Source organism: Gossypium raimondii, chromosome 5 (assembly GCF_025698545.1).
Source record: "Gossypium raimondii isolate GPD5lz chromosome 5, ASM2569854v1, whole genome shotgun sequence".
NCBI classification, from domain to species: domain Eukaryota; kingdom Viridiplantae; phylum Streptophyta; class Magnoliopsida; order Malvales; family Malvaceae; genus Gossypium; species Gossypium raimondii.
In genome coordinates this window covers 8,349,626-8,355,534 of record NC_068569.1, presented here as the reverse complement: position 1 = coordinate 8,355,534, position 5,909 = coordinate 8,349,626, and the positions used below count along the sequence as shown (strand labels likewise).

General features: G+C 27.6%; 1 long non-coding RNA gene across 1 annotated transcript; it reads left to right on the top strand.

Annotated features, from left to right (window-relative positions):
* Positions 1–3,983: 3,983 nt before the first annotated feature.
* LOC128040978 (uncharacterized) lies at positions 3,984–4,959 on the top strand. Its single transcript, XR_008195772.1, has 2 exons — positions 3,984–4,268; positions 4,585–4,959. It is a non-coding gene; the product is annotated as an uncharacterized LOC128040978 (long non-coding RNA).
* The last annotated feature ends 950 nt before the right edge of the window (positions 4,960–5,909 follow it).

Genomic DNA, 5,909 nt, shown 5'->3' with positions numbered 1-5,909 from the left:
TATATTAAGTTGAAATGCACTTCAATAAATTATATTTGGAGCACAAAATATTTAAACTTCACAAATAGGATAAAGAATTGATAAGTATTTTATAAAAATATAGTAGAATATTTTAAAAATATATTTATATCAATTTTTAAGACTACTTGTAAAATTAAAAAATATTGTCAATATATTATAGTATATTAAATACTCACGCATATGTTTTTAGAAAATACATAAATAAATTCATTTAACTTTTACAGATTATACTTATTTATGTTTGAGGTTATGATTTAAAATTGTTAACAAAGACTTAAAGAATCGAATCTATTGAAATAGGTTGATATATAGTGTAAAACTTTGAAAGATTAGATTAAAATTTTAATTTATATAATCATACCTGAGGAAAGAAAAATCAACGTAAAGATATATGTATCAAACAATTTGAGTATAAAACACCATATATATATATATATATATATAGTATAATAACTACCAACATATCAATGATATATACACATAACGTAATGTATAGAAATGTTTGTTTGGCAATTAATTTCCAGGTGCGCCTAACATTTGGTAGGTGTCAGTAGTAATTGATCATTAAAAGAAAAACATAAGATCACTAGAAAATTTTGAAGAAATGGAGCATTATGCGTTCGAGATGTGTAAGAACAACAAATCCTAGTTATCATTCTTACATGATCACTGCCTACATACTTGACCAAAATCTGAATGAAAACGGGAGCAAACTATATATACTTAGGGTCTGCAAACGCGTGGGTTGAGATTAAGTTTATTTCGAATTCGTATTTTTTTGAGTTCAAGATAATCTGGATTTAGGTTTTTTCGGGTTCAGATTTGTTACGTGTTTGAATTTTTTTCATGTTTGAGTTTTTTTGGACTTAGATTTTTTTAAGTTCGAATTTTTCAGATTCGGGCTCGAATTGAATCGGATGAAATCTAACAGATTAAGATAATTTTGAATTGTATAAGTAATAAATATTTTAAAAAATTATACATATATTTAATAAAATTATTTTATATAAAATAATTAAAATCCTTATTGTATGTATATTTTTTATTGTATGATAATATGATTTCAAAAATTAAATTTTATTGTTTATTATTATACTCATATTCTAAAATATTTATTCCAAAACTCAAATATATAATACTAAACCTAAACCCAGATGATATATTTATTATTACCCAAACTCAAAATAAATTAATGATATATAGCCCAAATCTATAAAAAGAAATTAAACCAATACTCATATATAATTTGTAAAAGTTAAAGCCCAATTCAAAATCTAATTTAATAAAATAATATTTTATTAATATATTAAAAGTTTAATAATATTTTATGTATCACTAATTACAATTATAAACATGTATTTTAATATATTAAATTACACAAAACTATTGGTGAATCTATTATTATAATTTATAATATAATAATAGTTATATATCAATACATATAAAAGACTATTTTAACTATAAAGGCCCATTTCCAACTTTATTTACAGAAATGGGCCAATTTTTTATTTACCGAAAAGGACCAAAGATGACAAAACGCGTACACGTAAGAGCGTTTTTGGGTGAAATTTCAGTAAAACGCACCCCTGGGGGAGCGATTTGTTGTCAGTACAAGACGCACTGACATGGAAGCATTTTACCCCGTGTTAGTAAAAACGCGCTAACATGGGCGCAGTTTTGCCCATTCTCAAATTAAATTTTCAAAAGATGACTTTTTAAAAAAAATTATAAAAATAGACCAATTTTTTTTGAAAATTTACGAGAATAAGCTTTTATAAAGACTTAAAGTGGCAACACCATTTTTTTTAATTTTAAGGTGTCACTAATTAATATGGAAATAAAACTTACAAAGCAGATCTTTATATAGACCCAAAGTCTCGTTTCCTTTGTTTTTTTAATAATGTAGGATATGAGACATGTATATATATAGACTCATGAATATGTTTGCAGCTTATTCCTAAACAATGTGGGATTCCTTCCTCTTTTAACTAACAACATAAGATTAAATGCTACACTATATTTTATAATTTTTTTACAAAACAATTTCAATTTTTTTATATTTTGTTAACATTTTCTCATATTATAAAGTTATTGTTGACACCATTTTTTGGATAAAAACGGGGTCGACTTGGGTTTTGACGAAAACAAAAAAAACGGGAGTCGCCACCGATCTTTTTAGAGGAGGTGTGATCGGGTCACCTCGAAAAGTGGTTGTTTTTAATAAACGATTTAATTTTATTAAAACAACAAGTTTGGTCCACGAAATTCAGAAAAATGGGTTCGGGAGTCGGTTACGCATGAGGAAGGATTAGCACCCTCGATACGTCCAAAATTGGTACCTAGTTGATTACTTAATGTCTTAATGTCGAAATTTTAAATACGATCCTTTCTTTTTGAATAAAATGAATTGGAAGATAAAGCTCATTTATTTTAAAGAAATAAATTGTTACATTGAGTAAGTTAGAGTGCAACATTTCAAATCCTCAAAATTAAGCTTATTCTTCGTCTTTTAAAACCTATGCATTTTAAGGAGGATATCCGATTATCTGAGTCAAATGAGAAAATCAAAACCCAGTAAGTTAGGGTTCGATTTCACAAAATTTCTAAATATCGAGCATTGCCTTTATTTTTAAAATATTCGTCTCGAGAAAATAACATGTCATATCCAATGCGTTAGGATACAACGTGTCGAATTCCCGAGAATGAGCTTTTTACTTATGGGTTTTGATTAAAAAGGATGCTCGATTATCTAAGTTCATCGGAAAATTTGAAGCCCAGTAAGTGAGGGCACAATTCTCGAGAACTATGAGAACGAGGCTTTTTTTTGAAAATTATGAAATAGGGTGATTGTAGTACATTGATAAAACACGATTTTTACAAATATGACATGATTGAAAAGTGATGTATGACGTAAAAGATAATATATAGTTCAAACGCATATCAAAGAATAATGAACAAATAATGAATTAATACTAACAAACATAGCAACAATAATCTCTATTGTACATTATGCTAATATCACTATCTACATTCAAAAACTAAAAGAAAACAAGTCACTTAAGGCAAATACGGACCAAATGTATGAGTTTTGAAATAACTAAAAATATATAAAATGAAATTATATTTATATTTTAGATAAATAATATATAAATGAATATTTGAAAGGAATTAAAATATGGTTAAAAATAAATACTACATAGAATAATAGTGACCAAATAGGTTTTAAAGTAAATATTATATAAAGAATAAGTCACAACACATTAAATAATATATATATATATATATATATAAATATATGTGCACGTATACATGATGAAGATTAAACAATAATACATAATAATTTTAAAACGAATGTATAATAAACCCAAAGTGTTAATACTATTTTATTTATTATATAAAATAATACTACATTAAAAATACGTGATGAAATTAACCATTGATATAATAATACTCAAAGTAATAATATAAATAATAGAATTATAATACGTGTACATAGATAAATAAACATATAAATAATAAAACTAATGATAACAATAGTAAAGATAATAAACTAAACAAAATTAGTAATAATAATGAAACAGAGGATCAAATTGACACCAAAGCTGAAATTAAAGGAAATAATCTAAAATAAATAAAAGGAAAGGCCCGAATTAAAAAGCGCGAATGACATGGGGGACTAAAAGGGTAATATTTCCCACCCTCCAAAACGCAGCGTTATGGTGAGGACCCAAATGAAGCGGACATCAAATTAAAGGGCGAAAATTAGAAATAAAAAAAATTGATTTGAACGCGCTACAAAAAGGGGAGGACCATCTGCGTAAATATCCCCAAAATGGAAAACACGCGGATCCTCCTAGTAATGGGTCGGGTCGACGCGCGGATCCACCCCCACCAAAACGGCGCCGTTTTATAATTAATATAAATATAAAAAAAAGGCCCAAAAATTTCATTTTCATCATTTTTCTAAAAAACAAAGAGCTTTCTCTCTCTCAGGCCCCCAAGGCCTGCCAAAGTTCGGCCGCCTCTGATCATCGGGCCACCGTCCGTCGGCCACCGTGCACGGTGGTCGGAGTTCCAAAAATGGGCCTTTCCGGCCTAAAATGATCTCCTGAACCCCGATCCGAGCCCCAAAATACCAAAAACACTCTCTAAACTTAAGAAAAGGATGAGGAAACCTTCGTTCCCCTCAGATCTGGTGCCGAAGACGGAGAGTCACCCTCCGACGACGCGATCACGGGATGACTCCGGTGAGTATCCCTTCCTCCTTTTTGATTTTATTTTAATGTATAAAATAAACAAAAAAATAAAAAATAAAAGACGAAAAAAATGATGTAAATCTGAAAAAAAAACTTTTAGAAACGTGTTTCTGTTTCTTTTATTTTCTTAATGTTTGTCAAAAGCCCCCTTTTTTACAACGTATTCGGCTTTTGCCGAAAGAAAAGAAGAAAACATAAAGAAAAAAACCATTACAGTTGAGGCCCCCCCATTGATATTACATTTGTTTGGGTTTTATAAAAGAAAAATATTTGCTGCTGTTTGTTTCTTCTTTCATGTTGCTTGCAGGTATTTGGCGAAGGCAGAGGCATGGCTTGCCATTTTGGTGTAAGGCCGACTGGCGATGGCAGGCCTCGGGCGTGGTGTGCGCTGAAGGCGCACATGGGAGCAGCGGCGCGAGGCAAGGGCTAGGGTTAGGTTTTTTACTGAAATTGTTTTAAGTTTAGGCCATGGTTGATTTGGGTTTGGGCCCTTCGGGCCTGTTGTAAATGAACTGGACCCTTTTTAGCTTATTTTTATATTTTCCAGCGTGCCGGAAAAATAGGCCTGTACAGTTATCTTTTGAGATCTTTAATCTTGTTGCATTTTAGAATTGTTAGCATATACAAAAAGACTATTAAAAAAAAGAATAAATTGCACATATGAAACTTGTACATGCAATAATCTTCTATTCAATTTTAAATGTTTGAAGTTAATATCCATGCAATTATAATTTTAAAATAATTTTATATTATTTAAATTTAGAAGTTATATTTTAATTTTTATTATTTATTTTATTGTATATTATGAATGTTTGATTAATAAATAAATTGTGAGTATTTGGTACTCAAATAGTATTTTTTGTAATTATAAAAATAAATATATCTTTTTAAATATTTATTAATTTTAAGATTTTACTATACTCATTAATTTTTAATCCTAATTTTAATTTAATTTTCATCACCTAATTAATGTTGATAAATTTATTTCAGATGTATTTTGACTAGATAGATAATCTATTTAAACATAGTATATAATTATGTTAAATAAGTTTTTTATAGAAATATATAATATACATAAAATATAATAATTATTTTCATATTTTATATCTAGATTAAATTACATTAGTAGTCACTTAACTATGCTTTTTGGCTATCGAATTATAAAACTTACAAAATGATCACTTAACTATTAGTAATTTTTTAATATTTATTTTTTAATATTTTACCATATTCATTTTATATTTTATAATTTTTTACTTATAGAGTTTAAAAGTTTTATTTATAATGTAACAAATGTTAACTTTTTGTAAAAAAATTTAAACTTTATAAGTAAAAATATATAAAATATAATGTAGCATTTAATCTTATGTTGTTAGTTAAAAGATGAAGGAATTCCGCATTGTTTAGGAACAAGCTGCAAACCTATTCATAATTCTATATATACACATGTCTCATATCCCACATTGCTTAAGAAAAAAAGAGAAAGGAGACTTTGAGTCTATATAAAGATCTGCTTTGTAAGTTTTATTTTCATATTAATTGGTGACACCTTAAAATAAAAAAAAAATAGTGTTGCCACTTTGGGTCTTTATAAAGGCTTATTATCATAAATTTTCAAAAAAAAATTTGATC